At 38.5% G+C, this 16,934-nt stretch overlaps 1 protein-coding gene across 6 annotated transcripts in view; it reads right to left on the bottom strand.

Moving 5' to 3' along the window:
* Window positions 1-16,934, bottom strand: part of NOL4 (nucleolar protein 4) — a 203,402-nt gene that overhangs the window by 165,393 nt on the left and 21,075 nt on the right. The window lies entirely within an intron of this gene.

Here is a 16,934-nt window from a genome sequence, read left to right as displayed (position 1 = left end):
CATGGCACAAAAATGCATTATGTGGTTGTTAGTAAGGACACAACAGCTTTTTTATCCTCTCATTCCATTCCCAGTGGGTCTGTGCCTAACATTTCATAAAGGTATATAATAAAAGATTTTAATTCACAGAGCTGACTGTAATTATGAATATAAAGCAAGTTGTCATAAACAATTTAACCCTGCAAAAATTTCTTGAAGACAAACTACATTGAAGACACATCAAAATACGAGGAAAAGAAAGGGATGCTTTTTTCATTTGCTATTTTACACACAGATATCCCATTGGAAGAAGTGACAGAAGAGTGAGAACACCTACCATCTGATTTTTAAAAGTGATAGTGCCGTGGTAGCTAAAGACTTCTAAATAGAAACAGTCCCCAATGCCTCTGAAACAGGTGCAGTTTAGTTCCCACTTTTTTAATAGGACCATCCATACAAAGTTTTATCTATTTTAGAGCTGCCTACAGACTCAGTTCTAAAGAAGGGGAGGAACTGGAACTCTTGTTTTCCCAGTATAGACATCTATCAAGCAGGTTGAATTTTATAATATAACATCAATATATGAATAATAAAACAAGAATGGCCAATTCACTTGTACTCCAACAGTGTAATTGAATTTAGATATGTGGAAGCAGCAGCATAACCTAACCTTCACTGTGTATTTAAAGCAATAAGGGTGCTCCAAAATTAATTCATTTGATAACACCATTACTACTGCTGTAATTCATGCCACAAGAAAACTGATCTACACTGACACTTTTGTGACAAAACACACACAATTATCACTGCAGTGACAAGACAAAAACAAAATATGAGAAATGAAAACGTAATAATCATGTATGACTCCCAGTTGCTGTCCCCCTGCTCATAACTTCTTGCTAACCCATTCCATTCATTTTGCTGGATGTGCAAAAACATGGTTGATTTTTCTCACTCTTCCTATTTTCATTCCAGCCTACTTCCTTTAATTCTTCATATATTTGAGGTAAAGAACCCAAATAATCCCAGTGGCTTCAAAGAAACCCCCAAGGTGATACAGAGGAGTTCTGACATGTTCCTAGTAGCAATGGAGAAAATACCAGTGACTTCACAGCATAACTTTCTAAATGTGCATTACCCCAAACAATAGAGGGTTAGGAGTTGTTAAAACTAAGCCAGACAAGTTTTATTCTGTCCTGCTCCAATATGCTCAACCTTCTCCAGAGAGGTCCCTGCCCAAAGCTAGCTGGTGTCTTCCATCTGCACAGCAGGTTGTGCTCTTCATCCCCAGGGGACAACTGGACCAGGGCAGAACCCCAGCACATGGTTGATGAGAGGACCGTCACAGTCCTAATGGACATGCCTGTGTTGAAGATTCAGGGTGGAGGAAGACAAAGAATTTCAAGTGCAGTCTCAATCACAGGTTAAAGTCTCAGAGAGCTCAGCTGGGAACAGCTGCTCTGAGAAAGCAGTGAGGCTCCCCGTTCATGATCAGTCTCTAAAATTTCACTAACCACCAGCTGAAAAACTTTATGACATTGTGATAGGTGTTGGTATAAGCATCATTAAGAATTTGCTTGGTACTACCCACCACCATTTCCTACTATTTACAAAAAAATAATTTTAGAGATGGGGCCAACACAAAATTCAGATTTTTCTTTAATCTTTAGAGGAATTCACATGTGAGAGCTGTAGGGGGCCCATCTTCAATCATTACTTTCTCACCATCCAAAGAGCACAGTAGGAACCCTAATGATTTCAAACACTCTTATTATGACGACAGTGTTATCTCACACCACTCTCCAAACACTCAGAAGTTTATAGTGTTGATTAACTGATAAAGATTTAATCTGTTTATTACTAATGAGATTTGTTTTATGAAATTTCCTAAGAGGGAGCTCTCTTTTTTAATTAAAGAGAAATGCATTACAACAATATTAATTTAAAATCTGAGAAGCCACCTCAGCAGAGCTGACACATGCAAATATTACAAATACATTCAAAGAAGAAACTCAAAAATTAAATTCATTTTGGTAGTCACAGTCTGCAGTGCTCTTTGTAATGGTCCTCCTACTTTTCTCCCCAGACACAAACACTCAAAGGTGGGTAGATATGATGCAGGTGTTCTCTTGAAGCTGCATTTCTCCATGCAGCTGAACAAAACAGTAAGCATTGCTACTACTTCTAAAAATACACCTAAGGCTGCACAAACTCTCTGTCATGACTCCTAAATGAAGGGCCAGAAAATTAATACAAATTTTCCAAACTTTGTCAGTCATAAAAGGCTTGGAAAGACATGGTTTACATGAAGCGATAAGTGCTTCAGGGAAAGACAGGACTATTATTTAGCATCTACACCTGTAACTTCACACCTTTACCTGGTGGGGCCCACACATAAACTAGGTCAGGGTTCATCTTGCTTGATGATGCCTAAGGCAGTAAGATAGACCCTGTTTCAGAACTCCTGCAGTCCTGCAGAAAGTGCTGAGTTGCTGTGAATAAACAGGTCATCTGGCAACATGCACTGCTGTGCAGAGATATAAGCCTCAGCTGCAGAAGCAATACACCAGATGAGTACCTTGAATAAAGTAGATACTGACACTTTGATACCCCATACTGACATCCCGATACGTAAAAAGCTGGGCAAATGATACAACCTCAAATCTCCATTTAAACCGTGAAGTCTCTGAAGTGGACGCAGTTGTATTAGGCTTTCCTGCCATATGCCATTACATTACACTTTCATCCTGAAATTGCTATTTGATAAAGGCATTAACAAAGCTCTTCTTTATAAGCTGGCTTTGGGTAAAAATGTTCACAGTGCCTAAGGGGACATTTTTTTTTAGCTCAACTAAGGCTAAAAAAATATGAATGCGAGAATACATGGTAATGTATTCCCATGACCAAAAGCCTATGAAATGTCCACAAGGGACAGGACAAGTAATAGGCTTAAACCACAGCATGGGAGATTTACATTAGACATTTGGAAAAACTTACTATTGATGTGGATAGTCAAGTACAGTAATAATTTGCCTGGTAATGCTGTGGGATGTATGACACAGAAGGATTTTGAGACCAGGTTAGGCCAGTATCTGTCAGGGATATTTGAGTAAATCCTGTCTTGGACAGATTAGATATTAATTGAGTTCTTTCTTGATAACTCTAGGACTGAGAAGCTTAAATAAAACTTTCAAAGTGACTTGGGCACTACTAACAATGCTGGAATAGCAAGGAGGATATTTATAAATCACTGAGGTATTTTTAGGACTTTTATTCAGCATGGCAAGAGTCCAAGCCTCACTTTCAAAAACTACTTAGGAATGGATGCCTCAGTGAATGTTACACTTCAAACATTGGACTTAGACTCTTAAATCTTTTAGGATGAGCTTCATCCCACTCCTTTCAGCCATCACTGAGGTTTGCCATGCCCCTCTCCTAAACCAGTTGTCTCAGATGCCTTTTCCACCAGCAGTGTAATAGACACTGACAAAATGCAAATCAGCCTTATAGCTGCTGGAATGGTTTCAATCTCCACCAGTGAGATGCTACTTAATTCTACTCTTTGTGTTACAGGTTTTCCTGTTTACTCATGGTTTTATGCACATCCTGAGATCTTTCTATGCCCTTAGAATACAAATAAATAGATCTTTCTTTTCATTTCAGCCATACAAAATCCATTTGCATCTGACATTAAAGTTGTTTGCTTGTTTGTTTTTAGGTATCTACATAAAGAATAAATTTCTGAACAGAAGTGATTTTTACAGAGAGTTGTGCACTTTTCAGAAAGTGCTAAGGATCCTTTTGAACCAGGATGCTTGAGGAAACAGTCTCTTTTATTGAGGTGGAATCTACAGGGCTTGTGGGAGTAAGGAAGGGAAGAAAGTTTGCCAGTAAAGCAAATAGATAAAACTCTTAAGACAGCAAAAAGATATATTAAATGAAAGGTAGTTATTTTTATAGATACTTTGCAGAGGAGAAAAAAATTTATTACAAGCCTTTAAAATTAATGCCACTGAAACAAAAGTGCTTGTAATTCCTTGCTTGAGAATACTTGCCCCATCTCATGTTGAAATTTTGTGGAGAAAATAGGTCTCATAAAATACCCTCTTACTTTCTGAATGAATATAACTATTATCATCTTGACAGTGTTTGAAAAATATTCCTATAAAGACATGACAGACAGAAATAGAAAATAAAAGGAAAGGCTTGGTTCGTGGTTTTACAGCAGGTCTATAAAAACCCCTGTTGTAAAAGCATCAAAGCCAGAAGCACACACCTACAAAACATTAGGAGTCAATGCAAATAACAATCAACCTAAATATTTCATTATGTAACATAAATCACATACAAATCCAAGACTGCTTTGAATGTAGGAATAGGATGTGTAACATTTTTCTCATATAACCAGTTCAGACAACAGCAGAGTTAAAACCCATTTATGGCCCCACACCTCTACTGACTAGTATCTTGGATTTCCCCTGGACAAGTAGCAAAGTCTTTTGCTGACTAACACTCTGTACTCTGAATGAACAGAAAGTTTACACAACCCGCCGATTTGTTTGTTTATACATAATGAGCTCCTGACATTGTATGTATATGTATGTAATGTGATTGTGTGTAGATGTTTGTTATGAGTTTAGCTAGGTGGTCCTAAATTTAGGCTTTAAAGCTGAGCTAATGAGGAACATCACACCTGGACTAACATAAAGGAGAGTTGTTCCTGGCTCAATGGGCCCATGATGCCTCAGGCCACCTGTAGGTGGACGAGGCCGAAGAGCGGATTTAACCATGGACATTATTTCCAAAGTTATCCGCTATTGTGAAACCCCTGAGAAGAGAATAGTGACCCCAGTGTGGGGATGGAAACCCCTGAGAAGGGAATAGAAACCCCTGAGAAGGGGATGGAGACCCCAGTGTGGGGCCAGTAACCCCAATGTGGGGATGGTGACCCTAATGAAGGTATAGTGACCCCTGAGAAGGGGATGGAATAATCCCAATGTGTGTCTCAAGACACCTAACCTTGAAGAAAAAGGTAACTTGCATTTTGAGTTCTGTGTTGCAGGACATAAACCATCAGATGAAGAAGATCTGAGCTGAACTGGTGTCCAATGATGAACTGTTTTTTCCTGCCTGAAATACCTACCCCATCCTACTGGACTATTGCCTACAATATAGAGGGGTAGAAGACAGCCCTGGAAAGAACAAAGACTGTTTAAGCTCGAGAATAGATAGATTTGAGTGACGTAATATGGTATAGAATAAGAGGTGGAATGTTATGGGTTTAGCCAGGTGGGCCAAAATGTAGGCTTTAAAGTTCAGACTAGGCCTAGAATTGTCAGCTGACTTGAGCTGGGCTGAGCTAGCTAACAGCTGACTTCTTCTAGCCAATAATATTGTATTCCATACCATACTACATCATCTCAAAAGGAGTAAAATCCAGTGTGTGGAAGTGGCTTATGGAGTTGCTGCACAGCTGTGGTCCCAGCAAGACACACTGCCATCCCAGGAGGGATGGGGAGGCCCAAGCCCAGAGCACCGGCTCACCATCATGTTGTCTTAAGAAAGTAAAATGTTTGTTCTTAACTTTTCTCGATGCTTATATCTGTCTCTGTGGGAATTGACTGCTCTAGAATGATTTGTAGTTAAAATGATAGAATTTGTGTTTACTGAGGAGTGAAAAGTTATTTCTTGTTATACATGACTTGTGTAAGTGTGTGTTATATTGTGGTTTCCTCTTAATTTTCTCTTTTCTGTATAAATACATATAGTTAGTTTCAACATAAACCCAGTTTGAGGGTTTGGGGGTTTTTTCCCTTTCCCCCTTTTCTCAGCCGGAGACTAACTGTTCCTTGGACAGTTGGCATTTTGCCATCTTAGAACCCAAGACAATGTTTCACTCCCTCTGAATTCAACACAGGAAAATTTTGTATTGTAAGTGTTAGGAGGAACCAATGATACATAACCCACCCTATATATCTCTCTGCAGAAATAAGTCAAAATAATTTCAGATTGAAAATCCTGTTACACATTATTTCTTTTATCTGCTTGCTCGGTAACTGTAAAAAATATTAATATTTTAAAAGAGGGATGACAATTTTAGAATGTCTCTTATTCCCAAAGAAATTAATAAATCTAGTTACATCAGCCCATGTATTTGAATTTCCAGGTTGTAAGTAAATCCATTTGAATATCTAACTCATTCCTGTCAGTGCAGTGTAAAACCAGAAAAGATCAAAAGTTATTAGTATTTGATAGCTATTATTAGGCAGCTTCAAATAAATAAATTGACAGTTTCTATTCAGTTCCAAATGGAAAATGTCTATAACAGCTAAAGGGATATTTATCATTTGAAATTTATCATTTCTGTTTCTCATTATATGATGTTTGAACAGCAAATCTCATATTTTACCAGCAGATGGAGACAGGAAAAATCAGAGTTGTATTAAAGCAGAACCATTTCCAGCTAACAAGTCCTTCCTCTGGAACCTCTGGAGCAACAAACCTTACAAGGACTAAATAAATAAGCTAGGATATAGCAGCAATGAGTCAAATTAATTGTAAAAATAGATCAGGAAAATAAAGAGAAGTAAAATGGCAAATAAATTTTCCATTTGAGATGAGAGACTAAAACTAAACAACAGACACAAAGTTTGGGGATATTATGAAAGCTGTAGGTGAGAAAAAGTCCTCTGACATCTTTATAGGTGCGTATACAAGACACTCAATGAAGAGCATGAGAAACCAAATTAATATTGAGCAGAAGTCCCTTTCTCCTTTTATCTCTGACCAGTCCAGATGACATGAAAGCACCAAAGCCAAATCTCTGTCCATAAACAGTAAGAGATGATTGCTGGATGACTTGTAAATCCAAAACATTCCACCCAAAAGGGCTGTCCTATTGAGTCCTTTCAGGTAAGGTCATCATCTGCTGTCAATTACTAGCTCTATTAATTAAGAACTAGCAAGTAGAGAGATTGGGTTGTGAAATCCAACTTGCCAAACTGCAAAGGCACTTTATTTCCTTGAAGTGTAGTAAAATGAGCCTGACGACCATTTCATGATTCACAAGGTACTTTCAAAGGCATCTTTAGAGGTCACTTTGGCATGAACAGGATAATAACCTGTCTCTGAGATAAATATTTAGAGCTCTTTCTATGCTGAAGAAGGGTAGAAACTTTTTTGTTTCATCTTTCTTCTGAAGTGTAGATAGGTGGCAATGGGAAGAACCTGAGGGAAAGAAAGTTCAACCTGAATATGAGGAAAAACTTCTTTACTGTGCAAGTGACCACACGCTGGAACAGATTGCCCAGGATACCTCCCTCACTGGAGATATACAAGAACCATCTGGATACAATCCTGTGCAATGTGCTCTAGGATGACCCTGTTACAGCAGGAAGGTTGGACCAGATGACCCACTTTGGGTCCCTTCCAGTCTTACCCATTCTGTGATTCCATGATAGGCAGATCTATCAGCAGCACCGTTAGCACAGGAGAAGAGCTTTTAAATGAAACACTCATGTGTCTTCTACTGAAAACAAGGAGGGACATGGGAAGCAAGAGGCAATTTCAAAAAAACATCTCAAGACCAACTGCACTCAGTCCTGAAGGAATGGCAGAGAACACCCTCATGAGGAATACAGAACAGAAGGAGTCCTCATTGTGGTTTACTCTTCAGAGTTAAGAGTTACTTCTTAGTTGAGGTCTGAATACTATTTTCCCTCAGTGCATTAGCACTTGATTACTTTTTTTCCTTAGGTGTTTAAAGATTTACACAATCACTCTGAACAAAAGCAGGTCACAAGACAAGTCACATCGCTAATTGTGAAATCTGTTGCTGTAGGTGAACCAAATACCACAAGCTGCATCTCCATGAACAAGTGGGGCACCACAGGAACAGCACACCTGTAGCACAAAGCAGTTGACACCAAGAAGTTGATGCCACACCATAAATATCTCAGGCTATCTCTAACCTGGTCCTCTGCAATGGACAAACACTTCTGGTCACAAACCAGCAGGTGCACACCTGGAACAAATGGCAGTTTTCTTTCATTGAAAGGAATCCATTTACACGCTGAAACAACACTGCTGCATGAAATGAAGCCCAGCAAGTGTGGTCAGGAGCTTTGTTCCATGGACCTATCTTCCCAACTGAAATGCCAGTGCAGATGCAGCCATATTTTCCCCAGTAAGACAAGATAGGATTTTTCACACACACACACACAGTGGTGAATATTACCTAAACTGATGAGCAAAATACTTAAGGATCTAACTCAGGGACACGCATGGTCCTGGTGTGACTAGGGAAAGCAGAAAGAAGCTGAGCAAACACTTGTTTTGAAGTAGAGACCATGTTTGCCACATTGCTCCTTGTGCATGCCCCTCTCTCCAGCCAATTCCTACCTGTTAAAACAACAGATGATACAGCCATCATCAGATGCAGTCTAATTTGAGCTTGCCTTTTTACCGTTTCTTTATTTTTTCGGAGAGAAAGCAAATCAATCCTGTATTCTGTCTGCAAAATTTCATTGAGTTGGTGTATCTACTATAGTAAAAATTAACCAAGGCACTACATGCATCATATTCAGTGAAATGTATGTGACAATTCCTTTTGAATCAAAGCTAGGATTGGATAGACACAGAAAAAGAGCACATACAGCACCTGTGGGGAAATGGCAGTTTGTACTTCAAAGCTGAAAAATTTTGGCCAATTTCTAGTAGCAAAAAAAAAAAAAGATCTGCAAATTACAAAAAAATCCATTTGATGCATTATTTTAATTAACTTGAATTTAACTATAATTTACCAATTAATTCTTCATTTTAAAAAATCATTGCAAAAATAATTTCTGATCTATGAAAATTTCAAAAGAGTTTGTTCTGAAGCTTATATATTTTAAAAGAAAAGCAATAACTGTATCTTTTTTTGATAACCAGATTGTACTATTTCCTGCTCCCTGAAGAATACTGCCTTTTTTTCTAAAGGGTTAGTTTTCTATTAGAAAGAATTAAGTTTTGACTTTGAAGTTTATTGGTTTTTTGAAAATACTCACTACAGTTCAGGAAACATCCAGCACACTTCACTTGCCCACTTCAAATTCATTATTTGGTAAGGAGCTGACAGCTAATAAGCCTAGCTTGGACATCGAGGATGACTGAACGGAAAAGGAGTGTAACACAGCCAAATTTAACTGAAGCATTTTGTTTAAGTTTACATTCATAACTGAAGTTTTAATGCATGTATTCCTTCTTGATGACTCATTAAAGGTATCATCTTGGTATAAGGACCTTCTACCAGAATTTTCTGTAATTGTTTGAATTCTAAGAAATTGCCATTTTTAAGCTTAAAAAACTGTCAAGATTTCAGTTCTACCATGAAATGGGATGAAAGTGTGTGAAAATTTATCTCATTAAAGTAACACATTATTCTTTTTTTATTCTTAAAACTGAACATAGAGGTAAGTATTAAGATAGCTACAAAATAATAATTCTTCTAACTAAGATACCATAAAAGGTTCAAAGAAAAGATTCTGAGACTGGAGGTAATCTTCCTGTGTACAGATTTCTTCAGCTGTTCAAAAAATTGTAAAACACTACCAGGCTAAGTAAAAAAAAAGGATAACAACTTACTGAAGCACAAGTGTTCACTCAGTGTACAAATACTGAAATGACATTCCCTTTTTCATGTCTTCCTACTCTTCATACATTTTATCTGATAATTATATCTGCCAAGCTGTAAACAATTACTGCAAGACTCTTCCAGGGAAGACTGCAATGCCAAGCTAAATCCTTGGCAGGGGAACTGCCTTTCCAACCTCACAGCTAATCTGCAAGGGTCAGCTACTCCTGGTGAGTATTTGAAAATGAAGGGACTTCAGCTCCCCACTTGGACAGCTCAGCACACTGTACATTAATTTCCATGGAACTTTGTTTCTAAAAGTTTCTAGCAATTCTAATGCATGCAAAACTTAGTTTTACTTCAGTCTCAAAATAGACAGTTTTTTGTATCTTTGATGAGCATGAAAAGATTTGATTTTCCTGAATAAAGGTACAATTATTAAACAACTATTACTCTTCAAATATTTTTGACTGTAGGGGATTTAAAAAATGAATGGACGTGAACCCTGAGCGGGTCTGTTTAGTATGTTTTGGGGTTTTTTTCCTAAATTATACTATCTGGTATTGTCATCAGCTCAGCAAAAAAGAAATGAGCAAGCTACTAATTAAGCATTAACTCCTAACATTCCTGTCACTTTCCAAAAATTAACAATTACACAATTGTATTTAAAAGTGTGCTATACTTTACAGGTATTCAAGCACTAGGGGAATGCAATGTAGATCTGTAATGCCACCTTTTTTCAGACTGATGAAATGCAACTACTGTACACCAAAAGTAACCTAACTCAGAAACTAAGCTTAAATAATGAGAAATCATTACCCCAAAGTGCTGTCTGCAAACTTCAATGTATATTTTGAAATTATATTCAAAATACTCATAAGCTTCTGATGCAAGGGAGTTCGTAGAGGGTACTTTTTTGATAAATAATGTGATATGCAATTGCCAAGTGTTACATACAGCAATCAGGTGGCAAGAGGATATCACACCACAGAGCAACGTTGTTCAGTGACAAAACTTAAAAAAAAATGTTTCAAAATCCTAGTCAATTGGTAAAATACTTCAAAAAGCCAGGGAAAGAGGATGAATCTGAAGATTGCTAATTGGATATAGTGGCTTTGTCTCTAGATCTCTGGGTGCAACTCCAGCAAGGACTTTCGTCCTTTAAAGTTGCTTCCTCCTTTCACCTGCTGCCTCCTGCAAGGAAGAGCCCTGGGGTGGCAGGGAGATGAAGTCTGTGACCTAATCTCTCCCATCAATGTTTCTACAACAGCTGTTCACTTGCTTACACAAAATGAGTTCATGGTCTCAACCCAGCTCCCAGCGGACAGCTGTCTCCATCACCAAAACCACTGATACAACAGACCATTATGTGCCATTAATTGGTAACCCCATTAGCATCATCAGTAAGACACTGGGGATCAGATTTTAAGCTGCACTGCTGCTGTACAGGCAGCTTATGGTTGGGACAGATGAGAAAACATCACTGACTTTGTATAACCCATACAAATCCTTGGTGCTTATACAATCCAGGCACTGGTTCAGCAACCTCACTGGCAAGGCCAAGCACAGCATACTGGCAACTGGCCCCAGTTCCAGTGCCAAAGGCGACAGGAGTCTCCAGGCCACTCATGTTCTGTTCCATGCATGGCCTGGTTCTCTGATCACATTACCAATATACTTTCTACACTGGAAAAAAGCTGTTTGTTGCAGGGAGCAAAGAGGTACTTCTCAGACTAAACATTCCTGGAGTATAAACTAACAGTTTCTAACGGATATCCCTCTACATTTCTGCAAGGACAAATGAGCAGAGATTATGAAGGGGCTCACTGTAATTGCACAGGTAATGTTATCTGACCAGGGACAAAGGCTACTGGGGACTGAGCAGTCATATTAGTACAAGTGGAATGCATGGGTCACTGACTTCTGCCTACATGTGGTTTTAGCAGCAGTGGTGTGACAGCCCTATTGACCCTAAGAATTAAGTAGGAACTGTAGGGATTCATCTGTTCTCAGATGAAGCAACACAGTACACCAAAAAATCAGGCAGAACTCTGGATACACAATCTTTCCACCAGGTCTGAAACAGAAGCAGCAAATGTTATGTCAGATATTGGCAATAAGTTTTTGGTGTAGCCAGCAATGCCATGAGCCAAATATATAACCGTGGTCTTCAGGAAAATTCATCATGGAGGGGTGCAAAAGTTAGCCTTCCAAAAATACACAAAAACCTCATGTTTTTTCATCCTCCCTCTGACCTGAGGGAGGGCATCCTCAAACTACATTAATTGATAAATAAAGAATATTCCTTTTATAAATTATTTTTAATTCATATTTGTGTGTGCATGCACAGATCAGGTTTTTAGAAAATGAAATTACCTCAGCAGACTTATGCTGAGCTTTTTAATAATGTACTTGTTGTCTTTTGCTTTAATTAAATTACATTTCCTTAATTCTATGTTTTTTCTCACTCCTGCAACACTTATTCTCTCCTGGGTAACCTGGGCAAGAACAAGTGCCAGATGCAAAAATCCTGTGGTTCTGTGAGGAAGCACTGTTGCAGACAGTCAGATCATTCACACCACTTGTTTCTCCTTTTCTTCTTCCTCCATTCCTCAACCATAAATGAAGTCCACCACATGAAGAGGCCAATCCTTGCCAGCAGAACCAGTTTTGAAAAACACTGTTCCACCATATGTTCAGTCCTGACCACCATGATAGTTAGGAGGCTGACATCTGCAGATGGAGAGTTCATACCACCATTCAGCACAAACAGGCTGCTACTGTACACTGAAGTCAGTATTAGCCAGACTTTGCTTAGGCGAAATATTCAGCAGTGATCTACAGTTTCACCTTGCTAACTAATTTTTGCTGCACTAATGTAAATGAAACAGATATAAAAAGAATCTCACAGAAAAAGTGGTGGTGGTGATTGAGAAAAGAGCCTTTACAAATCCTTATGGCAATCTCCTTTATAAGAAAAACTCCCCTGTATCAGATACTACATTGAAGCTGTTTGTGTCATAGGAAACACTTGCTAATGTTACATATGATGAAACTTCATGAAAGCCACCAAACTCTACTTGGCCTGCAGGCTTATTCACTAAGAGAATACAACCATCTCAGTGTTCTGGACTTTCTCTGAAGTCCCAGTAAACCCAGTTTTTCTCTAAATAAGCTGCATCAACCTTGCAATATGCATTTTAAGAATACAAGTCTTTCTTGCCTTCCTTAGTGCCCTTCTGAAAGCAATGACAATAGTCTACTTAAACGCTTGTGAGAGTGACAATGGTTCTTCTTAGAGGAGTAAGATAAAATGCATTTTCCCTTCTCCTTTTTAACTTTTTCTCCCCCCTACTCCTTAATCAGTCCATCTGGAGCTCCTCATCCAGTCCAAACACTTTTTTCAGGGCTCAAACAGTTTTATGTTTAGGAATTTCCACAGGGACTGTGTGCATGTTCTGCCATGCATCCTCAGGCACCAACACTCATTGGAGGGCTGGAAATCAAAATCTGTGTCTGTTATGCCACTGGCAATGAAATTCAGTGGGTTCATGCTTGTTGTGTGCCTCATTCAGACCTTTACTGCATAGCACTCCCCCTCTTCAAAAGGCTATACCTAAAAGATGCATTTCTGGATGAATTTTCCTTTAAATGTTTTGCAGTCTTATCTAACATGATTATTAAATGGAAGAGTGAATGGAACTACTTTCCTTTGTTATGTTGCTCTGAAACTGAAATGGACAATGTCTGGATCAGAAATTCCTAGTAGACAGGGTTTAGATCTTCAGGTACATGAATTTTACTCAGAACTTTTCCTGCATCGAATCTGGAGCATGCTCTGAGCAGCAAACAGTTCAAAACAGTGGTCATTACAACACAGACTTACCAAATGCTGTTTTATTAGCTAAATTCAGCTTCCTAATTGTTTTAAGTATCAGCTTCCTGGGCGGTTTTAATGTAGATAAGAGGCACACCCCAGTTCTGATCACTAATGATGCCACCCACTATCTCTCTTTTTTTTTTTTAACAGAATTAAAGAAACTGTCAAATCATTATTTTTTTCAATATTATTTCACCTGTACTGCAGAAACAGGTGCTTTGAATAAGTAGGTAAGCAAATTTACCCAACAACTGATGTATGATAAAAGACAGGAAATCAGAGTATTTGCAAGTTGAAGACTCCCTAATAATCAGATGTTTGAGAGTTGCTGTCATAACTGAGGTATGCCCACGAATTTACTACTATACACTACAGCTTCACACACTAATATAAGTGTATACAGCACAGCTGATGAAAGGAAAGATGCAGATGAAATGAGGCTGCTCTGTCTAATTAAAGTTCATGCTAATTTTCTCATACCTACAACAATTAATATGAAACTTTATAATTATTACTACCATTTTGTGCTCAAAACAAGAACCAAACAATGTATTAGCAATTTCCTGTATATATCCTTACTTAGACTTCCTTTATATAGAAAGGATCGAGTTTTAAATTTCTTGGCTGTTCACAAGAACAGGAAGAAAAGTTGAAACATAGTTAAAACATAGAATTTAATTATATATTAAATACAATGTAATGACAATACTATTCATCAAGTTCACAGTAATTTGGTGCTCTGACACCCCATATCTTAAACTACTGTGTTCAAACTGTAGCAAAACCGTAATTCACCAGTATTAAGGGACCTGCCCATTTTCTCACTCCTCAGTGCACTGGCTGTATCAAGTTAATGGGACACAGCACTCAGATGTCTTCAGTAATGACAATAATGCTTCCTTTCCTCTCATGATACACACGTGATGTGTACAGCTTGACTGATGGATACGGCCATTCAACCCAGAGCTGGCTGTAATTGACGGTTTAGCTTGCAATGTGATATGGGATCTCTCGAGATGGACAGAACTGTACACAATCAGGGACAGACGAAAGAAAAATCAAATGGTCACTTACTCCATTCCCTGACAGAAAAGGGACTGTCTTGTGTTGCTCATTAAGTACTTTCTTGTCTTGTCTTACATGACTCATCTGAGGTTGGTTTCACCATTGTCTCCGAGAGACTACTGTACAGACGAGTAGAGGCAAATACAGAAACTTTGGCTGAGCCCATCCCAACACCCTACAACAAAAGGTTTGCAGATTGTTGTGCTGCCATTCCTTAATGATGTTCATTTGGAAGACAGACACAACACTAAACCTTTCTAGCACTGATTTGGGGAGTAAAGCTTCTCTGTCATACTAGATCATATCTGCTGAGGAGTTAGCCAGTGTCTCTTCGTGGCAGTGAGAAATAGGTGATCAACTCCCTAAAGGCTTTGCCATGTCACTGCCTTGTTTCCAATGTATCTCCCAACTCCTGCTCTGCTTCTGCCAGAAACAACTTCCCTTGCAAGGAGTCCAGAACATTCTTTCTTCACCAATAGTAGCATAATTTAAAATCCCATTGAAGACTCACATTGGTTTTAATAAACTATGGATCAATCTCCCAAATTGTCCTAGTCTGTCCAAAATTATCCTCTTCCTGCAAAGGACTGGGAATATACCATCAGTAGTTTTAGTTCTCCAGCAAATACAGAGATCAGAGTTTCACATACACATCAGAGATGGCTAAGAGTATAAAGCTTCGCATTTGTCTTACAAGGAAAGGCAACATCTGTTTTCATCTTGCTGCTGTTGACAACATGAACATTTTTATCCTGCTGAACAAAACATTAACAAGGACTGAAAATTCAAATACAATATCTTGTTCCTTTTTGCACCAATTCAACATTAAAATGCATCTTCTGATATACTACTGTGCCTACAGGAAGCTACAATTTGCTTTTCTCAAACTTTCTTTACATCAGGCTTGATTCTTCCTGGACTACATTTCCCAAGACACATGCAGAAGGCAATCATGTGTTTCATGACACCTTTAGTAAAATCAAGGACACCAGTGTAATAGAAATTCTTGTGTCGCATCTCTCTCTTTGTACATACATTGCACCCACTCATTTGCTTGCACTTTGTAGCAACCACTCTCCCCAAAAAAACTAAAAAGTCTTTGCTGCACTTGCACCAGTAGTCAGAGTCATCTATGGACTGACTAGTTGCTTTATCTACATGATTTAAGCCTTTTCTGCTCTAAGAGAAATATGCTTATACTTTACTGATGAATCACACCTGCTACCCAAACACAAGTCCAGTTCTCCCTCACTATAAAAACTCTAAATACAAAGTCCCATGTCTACAACTGCCAAATCAGCATGAAGCACCAAGAAGATTTAAAGAGACCATGCAAGCAAGCCCTGTTCTGTGCAAATAGCCTACTACAGTATTATATTTTGTGTGTGCTACAGTCTTAAAAGGAAATGACACAGTCATTTCCCATCAAATCAAATAATTTCTAGAGTAAATTTTCATTGGGAGTATTCTACATGTATCCTGGAATTTGCTTTCTGAGGAGACATCAGGCACAGCTGCACGTCTGGTAAATATGTGCGCTTGTTTTTCATGTAGGGGTGTGTGTGAAATTAAATTCAATTTGATTCAGCAGTATTTTACTGGCATGGGAAGCTGGCTAAACGCATCCTTAGAAAAACGAACAGACCCTTGAGGTAGCTGTCACCAGCTGATACAATGCATTTCAAATGAGTTTTCATTCTGCATCTGGGGTTTTAGCCCATCTATCTACCCACTGCAGTCCATTTCCCATCTTGTTCTGTCATTTTTAACAGTAACCTGCCATCTGAGAGTACTTCACAACACAATGCCATCATTAGACTTTCCTCCAGGGGTCAGGAATACTTTTTTCTTCAGGTTTTTTGACAAATACATTTTTCAATCTCTCGTGATATCAAAAAAAAAATGTTTTGTTTCTCCCACAGATTTTGGATGCGAATGCAGAAAGCATTGCCCCATTTTATTTTCCTACTAGACTTTCTGCTCAGATGCTCCTCTTTTTTTTTAATCCCATCATTTTCTGTCTCCTTGTTTTTGCCTATACCATACAGACATCCCTTCTCCATTGACTATATGTTTCAGCCCACATATTCACTGAATTAAGAAAATCTATTACAACAACAGTACTCAGTCTAGTATCCTATTGTTTGCTTTCATCCTTCCCAGCCCTCAGTTATACTGAGTATCATGAGTAACAGAGAACCACAGAATGATTTGGGTTGGAAAGGACCTTAAAGATCACCTGTTCCAACTCCCTTCTATGGACAGGGACACCTTCCACTAGATTATGTTGCTCAAAGCCCAATCCAACCTGGCCTTGAATACTTCTAGGAATGGTGCCTGCACACCTCCCTGGGCAACCTACCCCTGTGCCTCACCACCCTCATTGTAAAAAATCTC

Source organism: Pithys albifrons, chromosome 4 (genome assembly GCF_047495875.1).
Source record: "Pithys albifrons albifrons isolate INPA30051 chromosome 4, PitAlb_v1, whole genome shotgun sequence".
In the NCBI taxonomy this organism is placed as follows: domain Eukaryota; kingdom Metazoa; phylum Chordata; class Aves; order Passeriformes; family Thamnophilidae; genus Pithys; species Pithys albifrons.
The sequence above is the reverse complement of the archived record's forward strand: the minus strand, read 5'-3'. Positions and strand labels throughout refer to the sequence as shown.